At 40.4% G+C, this 16,658-nt stretch overlaps 1 long non-coding RNA gene across 5 annotated transcripts; it reads right to left on the bottom strand.

Moving 5' to 3' along the window:
* Positions 1-3,438: 3,438 nt before the first annotated feature.
* Positions 3,439-4,895, bottom strand: LOC26534849. Of its 5 annotated transcripts, none has more exons than XR_001453876.2 (3): positions 4,605-4,707; positions 4,113-4,352; positions 3,439-4,044 (listed from the first exon to the last, which is right to left on the bottom strand). It is a non-coding gene; the product is annotated as an uncharacterized LOC26534849 (long non-coding RNA). The 5 variants fall into 5 exon arrangements; XR_005561770.2 differs by having other exon boundaries at positions 3,439-3,509; positions 3,574-4,044; positions 4,113-4,692; XR_005561771.2 differs by having other exon boundaries at positions 4,493-4,683.
* Between the last annotated feature and the right edge of the window lie 11,763 nt (positions 4,896-16,658).

Genomic DNA, 16,658 nt, shown 5'->3' with positions numbered 1-16,658 from the left:
ACAGATTTCGTGTGAGTTATGGCTGGAGATGGAGTTGGAAATGGATACGGCTGTGCAGTTCCGAGCTCCGAGTTTGCAGCTGGAACCGTTGCAGGTTTTGTTCGTCGCGGCTTGGCATTAAAGTCTGCACCTTAAGTCCTCCTCCTTCGCATCCCATCCTCCTGAGTTTTTCTGCTTCGCAAGGAGGGCGACTGAATTGGCGGAAAATCAAATTTGCACATATTGCTGCAGTGCGAACTGGCAAAGTGCGACGGGGACATCAGTAAGCTGACAGTCAACACGGCGGAAAATGTGAAATGTACGACACGGCGGCTCTGTGCCACGCAATTCCACATTTTGTTGCCATTTCTTAGTCACTTTTTGTTTCAACTCTAAGACTTGAAGCCTAAAATAAATACATCCTAAGAAATGGCAGATAGTTTGTGCTATCTGTAACTACTTTATCGAGAATAAGCTGAACAACATCACTCATGACTGCACGTATTGAATAACTAACTAATAGCTAACTAAGCTCACTGCAACAGTTAGGGGCCCTCGCCCCCGTTGACCACTTTGCTGACCACTTCCCCTTGCTTGACCAGGTCGCCAATTCTTTGTTTGTTGCCCCTGTAAAGTCCGGGAAAAATCAAAAAAAAAAAAAAAAAACGGCGAGCAGTGGCGGCAAATAAAGGGGTCAAAGGAGCGTGCGGCATCGGTCGGACTTTCTTTCATTTTATATGGAAAAACGCGGGCGATTCCGGGCTTTTGAATTTTCAATTGGCCGGAAGTTTGATTATGGAGCCAAAAGTGGATTTTTAAGCCTTTGTCACGCATTTTTTATGGATCAAACACATGGCCATGCACGTATGCATGTCCTCTGGACATTTAATTGATTCATTGTGCAGCGATGGAAGTTGTAGAGCGCACTTAAAAGTTTTCCTTTGCTCCTGATTCTGGAAATGCGGATCTCTGCGATGAGTGGAAGGCTTTTCCAAGTCACCAGTCACACTTGGCTGTACGGAAAACTATTCTTCGCAGGAGAGCTAATGCTGAAACCTAATGCAAAAAAAAAAAAGGAATACATCTGCATATTTATCTCGAAACATATAAATAGTTGACGTTCATGCTTTCGGGCTCTCAGAGTATTGGCAAAACTGGCTTCTAAAATGCAAATGTAATGTAATTGAGTGATTTTAAAAAGGCTTACCCGAAGGCGAATGAAAAGCGCAGGGCATTATTTTTAATTTTCCCCTCACCTCGCCAGACAAACAGACAAACACACACACACGCAACAGGAGGAGAGGTGGAGTGGGGTTGTCAGAAGTCAGTTTTGTTTATTTTAAAATTCAGCTCCTCGAATCATTTTGTTGGAAAATGTTGCACATAATTCTTGTTTAAGTATCTTGTAAATTGCTTAATAACGCCAAAGGGACTACCTTACATCCCCTCCCCTTCGATCCACACACACAGTGGCAATTACCCCTTCCGGGGGGCGTGGCTGGTCGGAGGAGGAGGAGGAAGGCTAAGGAAGGTCGCTGGGTGGCAACTTTGTATTCAAGTGCGAAACGGAACGAAACGAGCGAGAGCAATTTAAGACAAAAACTTTTGAGCCAAGATGGCAACAAGGCAACTGCAAATTAATAACATACTGTGTGCGCGTCGGGGGGTCGGGTGTACGGCGGTGGTGGGGGTGGAAAGGGTTGGAATGAGCTGGAGGGTTGAGGGGTGGCACTTGTTAAATTTAATAACGAAATAAATGTTCACGCGCACGCTAATTTATGAGTGGAAAATGTTCTCGCATTGCACACATTAACACGTAAAGGGCGGCTTTTCTTTTCACACCCAATCTTTTCCGCATATTTGAGGCATAACTCCTTTTTTCTGGTGGCAGTGGAATAAAATCAACGTTTCACTTAAGGATTTTCGGCAATGGCTGCGAGAGGAATTGTTGCGAAATTAATTCGGGGTTCAGTTGACAGGCTGAGGAATTCCAGATTAATGCGTACTTTAATTACAAATGCAAGTTAAGACTGAAAAGGAAGCAGTGTCTTCCCTCTGTTTTCTTTTTTGTTCCAGTCAAAGATCATTCTTTTTAGCACTAAACCACCACCGTGGTAGGCTTCCAGGTGTTTCTGTCTTTACTGGCTTAAAGTTTAAGTTTAAGTTTAAGTTAATCTTGCCTACCGAGTCATACTCTGTCCGAATTGAAACCAATAAGCAAGTGAGTTTCCTAATTAATGAGTTGGTTAACCACTCCTTCATAAAAAGATGCAGAGAAGCTATTTAAAATCTAGATATTTCAGTACTCAAGTGCACTTGAGAGGGGTAACTAGCTTCCATCGATGAACTATGGTTTTGGAGCTGTTTTCAGTAGGATGCTAGCTTTGCAATATACTCACATGTTTCTGCCTCGATTTCCAGCTGCCGAAACATGATAGATTCAAAGTCCTTGTTTACTTTTTTGAAAATTATAAAGAAATTATGAATATATTTATAGGTATAAAGGTAGTTTAAAACTGGTGGTCCTAACACTTTTGAAAAAGGCGCTCGATGTGGGCTGAGCAAGCTGCAAATTGCGCTGCGAAAATTAATAATTTACAAACACAAGGCGCTGCTGTCATGGAAAAGCTCCCAGGATCTCGGGCTGTCAGGCTCCTTACGCCACATCGTTATCCTGGCCAAAGAGAGTGGCAGCTGGGCAGGGCTGGAATCGAGGGGTCGGGGCCCAAATTATGCAAAGTGTTTGACAAATTAGCTAAAGAAACTTGTTAAAAGCGCAAAAGCGCATGCATAGCAACGAGACCGGCAAAATCCTGCAACCCGCCATCAGCTTGAAATTGTTTTAATAATTAGCATTTTAAGCGGACCACTCCCCCTCCTAGTCTTTCAACATTTTCACACATGGAGTGCTAAGGTGGGGAGGCTGACTGCTTTACCGAGATAATTACAGGCCAAGATCGCAGTGGAAGTCCTTAACTTGGAATCACGCACATATGCATGTATTGTGCGAGTTTAAAATAAGGCTTTACTCCGGTTTTCTACCCGTGGAGACAGAGTACAAATTTTCGACCCAATAGGGTATATTTCTTGTACCTTTCAACCGCCATCTTTGAGCATACATTCTGTGCATAAACTATTAATTTTGCTTTAAGGATTGATAATACGTTTTTAAATGTTTCAGTTACAGTACGCACAAACTTAAAATGCCATGTATGCGATACTCGTTACGCGATTCCAGTGAAAAGAAGAAATAAGAAATAAGAATAACAATAGGTATCGAGATTGGACATAATAAACTTAACTCGCAACACTTTGAACAATATTTCGTCTAGATGATATGTCTATCTTTGGATAGACAGGCTAACTCGACTCGGCTAGTGTCATCCTGATTATGTGCTTATATCTAGTGTATTCCTTTACTCCACGACTAGCAGGCATACAAACAAATCATTCAATAACTTGCTGTCAATTAATTATTTAGTCTTTAAACTCCAATATAGTATAATACAGAAGCAGTGTTATTAAGTTGTCTGCAAATTAAAACAGATCATTTCGTACGTTTTTCTTTGGAGACGCGCTTAGAGATGTATGTACATTATATACTTGCAGGTGTAGCAGGCAGAAAGGATATGCGAGCTGTTTTGGCAGGGAAAAGACAGCTCCGGTGACAAACTCCCTGAGCGCTTATTTGAGAATCGTTTTATTTTTATTGCAAGACTCCCAGGCGACGAGTGCTCAGTGTCAGTGAATGTCATTTTAGCTCCGCCGGAGTCGCAGGCGGCGAGGAATACGCGGATGGTAGGAATCCAGACACCGCATCCCCAAAGTCCCTCGTATCCTGAATCTACACCAAGTCGGATCATCTCGCTTGATGGTCCCAAAGTAAGGTTGCTTGGTCTGGACCACAAGGAAAGGGAAGCGTTCCGGGAGCAGCATTGAACAAGTGCTTGGGTGTTAAACTGTCTTTCAATATTCTAATTATAACCAACACGATTTTCCCAAATCTGCGTGTCGAAGTCTTAATATTGAAGTAGCATAAATGCGACTATCACGTTGTATCTATTACTAAAACAACACATGCAATTGAAATGTTATGTTTCGTGGTAAAGACAATCAGTATGTCTCATACTTACTTAGGTACTGTAGGGTATTCAAGGTTCTGCTCGGTACTCCAAGATCCCATTCGTCTGCTACAAGTGTCATTGCTGGTGAGGCCGATGTGGGAACCCTTTTTTGCCTTGCCGAGAGAACTGTGTGTGCTTTTTGCCCCTGCATACCAACGTCTCTGATGTCTGGAGCATTTGACAAATCAAATGGGGATCAAGTGGCGCGGGGAGTTCGTGTTCGTGGGGGTGGGAATTGAATTCCTGTCACTGAAAATGTTCAAAATGAAAACGTTGAAGGTTAATACGATGCGATTTGCCTGAACGGCTTTTAAGACAACCCCGTTTTTCTCGTTTCCGGAGCGGCCATAAAATGTTCCAGGAGGTCATGACATGACACGACAACTGACACGATATACTCATGCCGAAGACTTTTACGACTTCCATCGGGGGCTTCCCTTTTTTAAGATTGGTTGGGGTTTTTTGGTCAGGGAAGTGACCTTTAATAGGCCACTAACTCACTGCCTCCGCTGTCCAGTCAACAGATTCCTCTTTGCCACGGTTATTCTTTTTCTGTTTTTCTTTTTTGCTTTTTCTGCATGCTGGGGTGCGACACTCAGTCGGCTGTGAAATCCACTTAATTCCATTTACTTAAGCTAATTTCACGCCATATTCAATTTACCACATCATGGTCGTTCATTATTTATTCACAGCATGTAAAATCAATGGACAACACGGGCGCCTGGAGTGGGCGTAAAAAATCAAATTGTTGAATGTCCAGGGGGTCAGAGCAACACACACTCAAAATGAAAAAAGCTCTGAAAAGAAACGGGACTAAAATTATGTGGTAACGCCCATAAAGTACCGTGATTTTAGAAAATAAAACCATTTTTTATAGTATATATAATTCTCTTAACTTAGAGAATACATCAGCAAATTCAGAAAATATTTTCTGTAATAAATGTATATATAACGTTTAATATAGGCGTATATATAACAAATATAATTTTGATATTCGAACCGTAACTCCGAAATATGACCCCGCTTTTCAGTATTTAGGCTTTCTTGTGTATGGAATTATTGTATAATTTTTATGTTTGTTTTATCAAAGTAACACCCAAGTCAAGAACGGATAATTTTAATGTAACTGCGGCTTGTTACAAACGCTTCCAAAAATTCGCAATACACACGGTAATTTCAATGTCGAGCATAAAACAGCCGGGAAGGCTATCAAAAGGCGATGACGTTCGCTTAATTTGGAGCGCTGGAATAATTTATGGGGTATCGTTGAGCGGAGGACGAAGGACGAAGAATGGAGCGAATCAAATGCCATTGGGCATTTTTGGGAAGTCCAGGAACGAGTGGACAGGAGAGGAACGTGCCGAAAAACCGCGCTGTGGAAAAAGCGGAAAACTGCGTCCGCGTGTGGAGTGCATTTCAGGGGCACCTGGCTGGCTTTAACTCCCAGGACGGGGATTCTTTGTAATTTGCCTAAATTTGGGACCACAAACGGGAATCCTGCGGAAATCCTGTCAGTTTCAGGGTGAATAGTGCAAGTTCTATAGTTATAATTCTCATATCAGATAGAATCCACTGATGGCCGAACTTCAGAAATTCAGTTTTGGTTTTTGGCTTGGCCTTAGACTGCTCGGTGTAGCTTTGATCTTCTGACCAATGCTTTTTAGCTCTAGCTTCCATCAATATTGTTGGGACTGTTTCGCATCCATTTTTTTTTTGATTAATATAATAACCCCAGATTCTTATTTGTAGAAAAATGTGTAAGTTACACGTTGAGTTACTATTCTAACAAAGTAAGTTTACTTGAGCACGCAAGGAATTTAATAAGCCTCTTTTTGGACTTTGCTACAAACAGCAGCTCAAATTCAATGAGAGGCATGCAGTCCAGGTTTTCCATGCCCGACGACAGTTCTACATAGTTTACCATTTTTGGGGAGTAGGAGGAGACGAGCGGGCATATTCAAAGCCGAGCGTGGACACTGTGCAAACAAGTGGCATAGGCACAGTCCGCACTCCCATTTCCGTTTCTGCTCCCCGCGTCCAATTCCATTTGTTCCCCCGGTCAGGTAACGGTAAAAGCGCCAGATGTTTGCACACCCGTCGCCGTGGGAACTGGAACAATATTTGCGTAACGTGTTTGACAAAGAAATGAAAACTGAAAGCGCCAGCTTGGAAAATCAAATGAAAGCACACACCTACCACCCACGCCCATACATGGGAAGGGAGACGTAGCCACACTGAAGTCAGAAACGAAATTCAAACGAAACAAAGCATGAATAAATAAATACATAATAAATAAATAGATAAATGAACAGATGGATCTAGAGTAAACCCGATGCACTATTAATACAACACCCCATGGAGGGATACTTTTGCACTAACATTGGACTTTCGAGACTTCGAAACATGTTTTGGAATCAAAATTCTGTTAAATAATGCAGTGACATCTTTTTATTTGCTGTATGAACGCCACAATGAACCCACAAATTAACGCACCTACTTGGAAGAGATTTGTTCTTGACTTGTTCCAGTAATTATATATTCCTTCGACATCTAGCTTTATTTACCTTGATCGTTGCTGTTGATTGACTTGCAGAAGAGATCTTACTTTTTTAGTGACATCTGTGGGTCAGATGAAGTTCGAGGAGCTGTGTTGCCGCTAAGGCAAGACATTGTGGGGAACAGAGAACTGCAAGAACAGGCAGAAAAAGGCAAGTGCCCAAAAAGGGTTGAGTGCCAAAAACACTCATTTATGTCTCGGAAACACCCGGGTGTCTTGTAGATAGCCTCCTTTTTTGCCTCAATTTTACAAAAATTTAAGCAACACGAAATATACATTTCTTTTTTATATATTATATTATTTGCTTTGTTAAAATTGTTAAGATTTGCTTCCCATATTTAACTTTATAAATATGTAATTTTTCTTTTTAACATTATAAAAAAAAACAGCCACAAAAGCCGCAGCCAAAAGTCAGAAAATTAAGCGTCCCTCTCTATTTTCCCCCAGGTACTCACTCCGTTCCACGTCATAGTTGTAGCTCCTGAAAAATAGCTAGCTTGGTCAAAATCACTTTATTCATATCCTCTTATGCCATATAAAGTCATTGCACCACTCACTCACAATCGGTATTTAAAAAAAAAACATCGAAAAAGTTGTTTGCTTACGTAGGACTTTTGAGAAGCGCAGAGAAGGGCACATATATTTTGGTATTATTTAGTATTAAGTATTTAGTATTAAAAATTTAGTATTATTTAGTATTAAGTATTTAGTATTATTTAGTATTTAGTACTTAGTATTATTTAGTATTTAGTATTATTCATGATTTTCTTTTAATGTAACGTAATACTTTCAGCTATCTTACTTATAATTTTATTATTTCACTTTGAATTACGGCTAGAGCAATAGAAATAGAATAGTGTTAATAAAGTATTAATATTATTTAATGATATTTGTTAAGACATTAGATACATCAAAACGCAAAAACATGGACACGTCCTTTTTCTTGGGTGTAGCCCCTTACCTGCGACCGATCGTTGCTTGTGCGTCACTCACCCTAAACTTTATTGCACAGCAGGCACCCGGGTGTTTTTGTGGATAGAGTGTCTACAAACACCCGTGTGGTGAGACACCCGATGTTTAGCGGATGCACTTAGAGTGCCGGTGGCTTGCTGCAGTTCTCTGGTAGGGAATAGGCATAGACGAATAGATGCGAGAGAGCAACAGTGGCAAACACTTTCTCATAGTGGCTTACCGCCACTTTCCCGGCTTCATAGGATTTCATTTCTTTTTGGCAGTCGTTGAGAAAGGTTAGACGTGTCTGAGCCAAGCCCACCTTTTTTATTTAAATCGAAAGTTTTCGCGATTGAGTGCCATCAAGAAATATTTGCTTTTAAATAGGTGTCGAGCTGCGATCTGAAGGTAAGCGGAGAAGGAGCGAACGCACAGGTAGATGGATATATTTGTTGGATCTGAAGGCAGCAGCTTTTATCGTTCGGAGGCCTTATAGGAAAGGGGCTGGCCTGAGGGAAACGACGCAGCCGATCTTCGAAGAGCAGCCAATAGCTGGGGAGCGAGCTACCCGCGCAGCAGCGTGCCAAGGAAGTACAATTAAAACCCCATAAATAAATCCGAATTAGCCAGATAGAGAGAGGGAAGGTTCTATGCAGCAGTCCGTACCTAACTTCTGATTCGCTCCACATTGATTATTATTTTTCAATAAAGAAATGCCCTTTCTGCTGCAATATTCCTCTAGAAAATTTGCCAATGAATCTTAATTCTACTTTGAGTAATTATCCAGTTATTAAATTGTTCGAGAAATTTCCATAATTTAAATATTTGTATGAATATTATATTTTATTCTCGATTTTAATCGCATATTTTATTATATACCATTTATGTTTATTTAGTTTAAGAGATTTATATCCTATTAGATTTGAATAAAATTTTATAATGTTTTAAAGAAGTTTGAAAGTGGCCGCAGCTCGCTTTGCCTTGTACCCTACATGGGTAGCACTTGCAAAAGGGGTCGTTCAGGCTATTAAGCGTTGGGGGAAAGAGCGGCCATTGGTAGGGTGGGCAAGAGACGAGCCTCCAGAACATCAAAGGAAGCGAGAGAGGGGTTCAGCCAAAAATGAAAATATTTTTCCAGGAGCAATTATTTATTAGTGTGTGTGTTTTTCTATCCCGGTTATCTTTAGTTAAGATTATACATAGGCATTCCAAAATCTGAGCAAGACTATCACCTCCGTAGCCGACGAGCCGGTGCCGAACCACAATATTGCGTGCGCTCATATTTCGAGTCAACATCTTCCCTGTTATATTGTTTGTCAGTGAAACTGTACGTTACAAATGAAATTTTAATAAACAAGTATGACCGATCAAACCTTTTTTAGCTTAACTCGTAAAAAACCAAGATTTGTAAGTTCCACAGTTAAAATGGTAAGTATAAGCCATCGCCAAGAACTTAGATTTTACTTTCGAGTACCTCTTTGAATATCAGACTGATCCTTCTTCCACGAAAAATTCTTTGTGGAATTCGACATCCGAACCTAAGGACAAAACTATACTAGTAGCTGGAATATACGGGAACGACGGTTTTTTAACGGTTTTATGATTATATGATTTTTTATATATACGTATACACGACCCTATAACCAGTTTGTTTGATATTTCTAAATATTTCTCAACTAATAATCCAACCACCAGTTACCTTCCCAGAAAATTGAGGACACAGTAAGGTGCATAGCCTTGAACAGAAATCTCACCCCCACCCTTGCGATCATCCTTATGACTGCTTGTGCGCGCAGGTACACCCCTTCCAAGATTGCTTGTGCGCACCCCCTTCCAAGATTGCTTGTGCGCGAAGAAGTGCAATTGTAATTTTGAGAGTTTTTATGAAAAGTCGTATTTTTAATTTCAGAATCGTGAAAAGCATACCATTGGAAAGGGCTTGAAAAATCCTTTCCAATGATACCCAATTTTTTTTTTTTTTTTTTTAGAGAGGGATCCCCATAGCATATACCGAATCGGCGGTTTTGGCCTGTTTTCGGGTAGTAGTGGGAATATACGGGAGCGAGCGTCTTCACAGCAGTCTCCCCGTTTGGCGCTGAGGAACACAAATGTAAAGTTATCTCTCAAACCTATTTAAAATTATAAGCAACTCTTCTATACATAAATATCTACTCGACGAAGTAAAATCAATACGTAAAATTACACTCAACCCCAAAAGGGATCTCTCTAGCTCATTTTTCCTATTACACCGTTTATACACAAACCTTCTAACAGGATTTTTCTGAAACCTAATAAGTGTTCTAACAAGAATGTTCCAATAAGAATTGCATTTATCCAACTAAATGCGTCTTGACTAATCACAGGTTCGTGTCTCCGCTAAGTACCGCCGCTCCCGAACCGCCGCTCCCGTATATTCCCACTACTACCCGAAAACAGGCCAAAACCGCCGATTCGGTATATGCTATGGGGATCCCTCTCTAAAAAAAAAAAAAAAAAAATTGGGTATCATTGGAAAGGATTTTTCAAGCCCTTTCCAATGGTATGCTTTTCACGATTCTGAAATTAAAAATACGACTTTTCATAAAAACTCTCAAAATTACAATTGCACTTCTTCGCGCACAAGCAATCTTGGAAGGGGGTGCGCACAAGCAATCTTGGAAGGGGTGTACCTGCGCGCACAAGCAGTCATAAGGATGATCGCAAGGGTGGGGGTGAGATTTCTGTTCAAGGCTATGCACCTTACTGTGTCCTCAATTTTCTGGGAAGGTAACTGGTGGTTGGATTATTAGTTGAGAAATATTTAGAAATATCAAACAAACTGGTTATAGGGTCGTGTATACGTATATATAAAAAATCATATAATCATAAAACCGTTAAAAAACCGTCGTTCCCGTATATTCCAGCTACTTATACTATACATGCTTTAACACATTTTATGAATATGTACCTTTTTGAATATAATTCACTGCTCAGCAGATAAAAGTATAATTGAAGTAGTTTGTATGAAATTTTGATATTGTCGAGCTGAACTGTGATTGTGGTACGTAGTGAGAAGGTATCAAGGAAAACGATTATTGCTTACATTCTTAGTTCTATTTAGACAAAAACGAATCCCATAAAAGCATGCGATTGACACTGGTTGTGAACCTTTGTGTTGGTTTTGAGCGCCAGAAACGATCCGACTATGATATCCCATATCCAAACACAGTCCCTACTTAACATACCGAGAATGCACCTTAAGATGAATGTAATAATTGTTTTAATAAACATAAAATTTTAAGTGCTTAGGCTACTGTACAAAAAGTACACAAATATTATAAAATAACTCAGCCCCTAGAAACAATTATATAATATAACAGCTATACTAAGTACTAGATTTTGCAGTGCAAACGGTCGTGTGGCTTTGGGGACGCGTTCGGTTTTACATTACTTACGCACACAATATAAGGATCCCTAGCCATGTCCGTTTGTCCGTACAAAAGTCTAGATCTCGGGGACTATAGGAACTAGACTTTAGAATTTAAGCATTCAGATTCTAGTGCCACACCCTCTTTTTCTTAAACATAGGACGATTTTCGAACTATCCTTCGCAATCTCTTTAGAAAATGTATTAAGATGGCACGGACTGGTCCAATGAGTGTTAATATCCATTTAAGAATGATTTTAACTAAAGAATTGAGGAAGTGTGAGAGCCACACTCTCATAATATATCTAAAAACGATTATTATTTCAACAAAATATTCATTGTGCAGCCACTTCTTTGAGACTTCACATCATATTAAGGAAGTGACGAAGAAACTCCGAATACTTGCCTAAAAAATGGCAATCACTTTGGCAATTCCATTTCCGTTTTTCATTCAGCTGGCCAAAGCAACACACATGCGCCTCTCTATATAAATTCCATCCCTGCCTTAAACTTCATCAGCTTTTGCCTCTTATTCAATTATTTTGTGGGCCGCGGGAGGGGGGGATCTTTGGTCGGTTGGTTGGTAACAACAAACAGATTTCAATTTGATTGATAAATACGGCAGAGCGTGTAAATGATGTTGCAATCGAAGAAAAGGACACCAAAAATTACAACCCAACGGAATCATCATCATGTGGGTGGAGGTGTGGCTGGCAGGGATTTCAGAATAGCGGTTGGGGAATCCACCATCTGATACGCTTGACGTTCCATCTCTTATTCTTCCCACCCCACACACACACACACACACACACTCGCAAACGAGCCCACCAATACAGCACCCACACAATCACAATAAGTGGCTGTTACATTTCACACCAAAACATTGATGAAGCGACCAAAAGAAAGATGAGGAAAGAAGGGAAACGGAAGTGGAGCGCATGAAGAAGAAACAAGCCGCAGAATGGACAAGCCGAGCGAGATGGCTGTATAGTATGTTTTGTGAGAGCCACCAAAAAATATAAAAACTATGTCAGCTGCTGCTGGAAAGAAAATAATGCCACCGACTTAGAAAATACACTTTTAGCTTAATCATTAAAGAGGCCAGCAAAAGGAAGTCCACTCGAAAGGTTTGCAGATTAGAAAAACTACCCGTCGTTCTTAAGGCACCTTTAAGTCTTTTGTATGAAATGTAATATTTGTATACCCTGTAATGGTTCTGTTCTTTGTTTTAAACAAGTAAGCTGTAACACTGTTTTGAATTATGTGATAGCTAAACATTTTCGAATAGATTTACCAGCTGACACACCCACGCATAGGGTATTCAAATCACTGGATGGAACGGAAGAAAAAATCACAGAATTTTCACAAAGATGTTTATCATTTTCACTTCGAAAGTTTTTCCAGCGAGGCAAAAAAGGCGAGACGTTGTCGGTGATGGACAAAATATTTTCTGCATACAGATTTGGCCAGTAGATAAAGTGGTAGGAGCAGAAATAAAGTAACGAAACAAGAAAAATGCTATGAAAAAGAGCGAAACAACCAACTGGGCAAAGTGGAAACGTTAGCCGAACGGGGAAAACTCCCGGCGAGGAAGCAGGAAAGGCGTGAGGAGTGAGAACTGAGGACTGTGGACCGAGGACTTTGGGAATAATGGCAAAAGGCACCCAAAGGACATAATCGGCCATTGGTCCAAAAACTGTGCGGATGTTGTAAACTGCCAAAGAAGGAAGTCGACCGACCAGGAGCCCCAAGTATTGGGGGAAGCATAAGGGACCGGAATGGGGAATCGGAAATAACGGCAAACAGCAGAAGTGGCAGTTAAAATTGTGCTGGGAATAAATCTATCATCTAATGCAATATTACATCGTAATGCCATTCAGCAGGAACCACTCCTGCGGGAGTTCGCCCACCAAAAGCTCAGCTGCGGCTCACTGTTTTTCAGTTAAATGAAGTCGATTATTCGGTTGCCTCTGGGACTGCTGGAAATATGATTGTATGATTGAACAAATGATTGAATGCCAGACAATATACTGTAAGCGAGTGCATATGGGTGGAGTAGGGTGCAAAATCAGAAGTGATTTGATCAGGATGAGGCATGCATGGGAACCTGTTTTATGGTGATTAAATTTTTTGAAGCAGTGCTTTGATTCCTTGAACATCGTTTTAATTTTTTCTTTCAATTCACACTAAGCTATGAGTAGGCAGATAATCGAAAAGACAATGAAATATAGTTGCCAGTGTTGTAATGTGATCCTAAAAAAATATAATGTAAATATTAAGACTTATTTTTGCTATATAAATATGTATACTTTCGAAGAAGTTGTTTCAATCTCGATGTGGTAATTTGTATGCGGTTAGAAAAATGCAGCTGGTAGAGTGAACTACATTTAACGTACAGGTTCTTTGGATAAGTTGGGTTTTAAAACCCTTTTGCTTTTGAATACTTTTGAATACGCCTGCGTCTGTGTTATGCAACACTTCCTGCTGCGAAACCCCGGGCACTCAGCTACTTTTTGGCTTTTCTCGGGCAGGACACTCGACGGTTGGTGTGGCAACGACCCGCGGCCATCGAGGATGGATGAAGGACGTGGCCCGAAGCACGATGGAGCACGGCAGCTAGACCTGATTGGGGTTAGACGTTATTTAAACGAGGCTAACACAAACACAAACACAATCAGAAACGAATGTGTATTTATGGGGCGGGGAGATACCACATCGCAGTGTGCATATCCTGGAGCACAATTGAATTAGGTTAGTCATGCTTTAATGCACATCAACATACGTGCAGCCAGGCAGGACATTTCCCGCTCCAACCTGTGTGTGTGTGTGTGTGTGTGTGTGTGTGTGTGTGTTTATATACATATACCAGTTCCCTCATAAATCTCATTGTCAGTGTTTAACTTTCTTGTTGGCTTAACTTCACTTGGGGCAACAACAACAGCTACAAGAAGTCACAGCCAAAGCCAAAGCCGAAGCCAAGCAAGGCAAAAGCAAAAGTCATTTGTCATTTCAGTTGGCAACACGGACGCACACCCACACACTCACACACGAACACACACGTGTAAGCAGAGATACGCACACATATGTCAGTCACATGCACTTGTATTCGTATTTGCATGCATTTGTTAACTGTCCGATTTGAAAGATTTTGGGTAATATAGCTACTCGAGACAAGTTGGAAAGCGAATTCACCAGTTTGCGAATGTACTCATGTACCACTTGGAGTTACTTCAGCATTCTATCTTATTTTCCAAAAATAAAGTTGAGATAACTATTCAATAATGTAATATTATCATGGGAAATTGTATTGTTTATTGCGAAATTTACTATCAAAGTTCATAAAAATATTTTATTTTTATCATGCTGCGTTGGTTGGCAATTTTTGAAAGGGCATTCGTCGTCGCTTTTCGAGTTGCTCAAAATTGCAGTTGCATTTCCGTGTTTTGCTTGTGCAGTCAACTGCAATAACTATTAAGTCAAAGGAGGTTGCCAGTTTTTCCTCACAAACATAACTACGTAGAGGGGAGGGAGTGGGGCGTAGTATGGGTTCTGGGAAATCCCCCGTGTTTGTGCCTGTGTTTGTTTGTCCAAAACGGTTGCGTTGTCAGCCATTTTCCGAGGAATTCAGCCACACCCACTGCCACCAGTCCCCCTGACTGAACACTTAATTAATTAGCCGCAAATTAGGTGTGCATCTATTTTGCCTACTTTCCGGCAACAACTTCACTGCTTGCACCTGCGGTTTCTTATTGACAACCATTTACCCCACTTTCATATATTAAAGAGCAGAAATCTTAATGTTGACCACCTAAAGACTTACACAAAGCGGGACTGACCAGATACTGTGCATTTCTTATGCATTATTATGAAATACTGCTAGGTTCACTTCATTTTAAATCTCTAAAAACGTGTGGTTCTTTTTCGATTTTCGCTTCTTACGCTTTGTTACGCTTTAAAAGGTCAAATTTGTTAGTCCGTGATAAATATTTAACTGTAAGGGGTTGGAGTCAAAGTTAAAAATAATTTGAAAATTGAAAAAAGGTAGTTAATATGATTTTTGTTAAATTCTGCTTACGAAAGCAAACATATCACATCGTGAGCAACATTTTTTAGTAGTCAGTAAGACGTCTTCGCACCTACATCACCACCACGTGGTTAATTAAAGATCCTAAAGAGTGAACAAAGTTCACTTAGCTTGAGATACATGATCGTGAGCTTTCCACTTTATTTCCATTAATTTTTATCCCAGCCTGATCACCTTAAATTGAAAAACAACTGTGACAGCAAGGATCTATCCACCCACGACATCTCTTCGTCTTCGATGCGGATTTCGACGCTGGTTCCTTGGCTTGTTTTGGGACAGTTTACCAGAACTCCCCTTCCCCGAAAAGGGAGAAACTTTTTCGATTATATGCTTGTGAAAGTTTTTCGGTGTTTGTGCGCAAACACAGAACACCCAGCCACCCAAGCCAACACGGGCCAAGGGCCAACGCTTTTCGGTCCTGGCCAAGTGAACTGAGTTGGCCAAAAGCGAACCGCAATTCAACCGCACATCGACAACAACAGCAGAAATAACAAGAACAAGAACCGACGAAACTAAACCTCTCATTTTGTTGTTGATATCGGAGCGATAAAGTGGCGGAAAAGTGGGCGAGGGGTGGGCAGGGAAGGGGAGGGGAGGGGAGCCCCAAAGCAAAGTAAAACCGAAAAGCAGCTCGTAAACAAGCAATAAAATTGTAAAAAGGACAACGCCAGGGTTGCCCCCAATTGGCATTGTCAAAGGATATGGCCTGCCGTTCACGTGTGTATGTATGAGAGTGTGTGTGTTAGTGTGTGTGTGTGTGTGTGTGTGCGTGTGAGGCCAAAGGACACCATCAGAGCCCCTTGGCACTTCAATAGTTTTCCCTTTCACACAGCCTGGAACTTTGGGTGGGGTGTGTGCATAACGGACGTGCAATCCTAGCCGGGATTATTAACTCAATAAGATGTGGTCGGCCAGGCTTTGGCCATTCACCTAATTAACATGCATTGAACGCCTCTGCCAATTATGTTAATGTGCAAGTTTAAACCAAAATGGGGAGTATGTGCTAGTTCTGTACTGATTTTTGATAAATTCGTACAGATGAAAACGGTTTATTTGTTGCAAACCATGAAGTACTGATAAATAAGTACCACTTCGGTAATCATTTGGTTTTATATATCTCTTTAAGGCGAAGACAACGGGTGAAAGGAATATTATAGTTTTCTTATGTTTTGGAATGAAGTCTGGGCATTTTGATGCCAATATACAAAAAGTACAATATACAAAATAATATATAAATGCAAATTTGAGTATATCTCGTAAACTAGCTGTATACATTGAAAATATTTTGGTCGCTATAAAAACACATTTTTACAAAATAAAGAACTCAACATTTTTTTTTTTTGAAACTGAAGTTCTCTTTGACTCGTCCTTTTCATTTTTTGTATTATTATTATAATATTATCATAGTTTAGAAAATGTTCGAATTTCCAGTCTGTTCTCCAGATAACGAATTTGTGGAAAAACACGGTATTTCTTTCGTGGCTTTAATGTTAAGACCAATCTGCTAATTGATTAACACCTGAAAGTGCTACATCATCTCGAGATGCGATTTGTTTG

This window comes from Drosophila yakuba, chromosome X, assembly GCF_016746365.2.
Source record: "Drosophila yakuba strain Tai18E2 chromosome X, Prin_Dyak_Tai18E2_2.1, whole genome shotgun sequence".
Taxonomy (NCBI): domain Eukaryota; kingdom Metazoa; phylum Arthropoda; class Insecta; order Diptera; family Drosophilidae; genus Drosophila; species Drosophila yakuba.
Note: the sequence above shows the minus strand (reverse complement) of the source record. Positions and strands in the feature narration are given on the sequence as shown.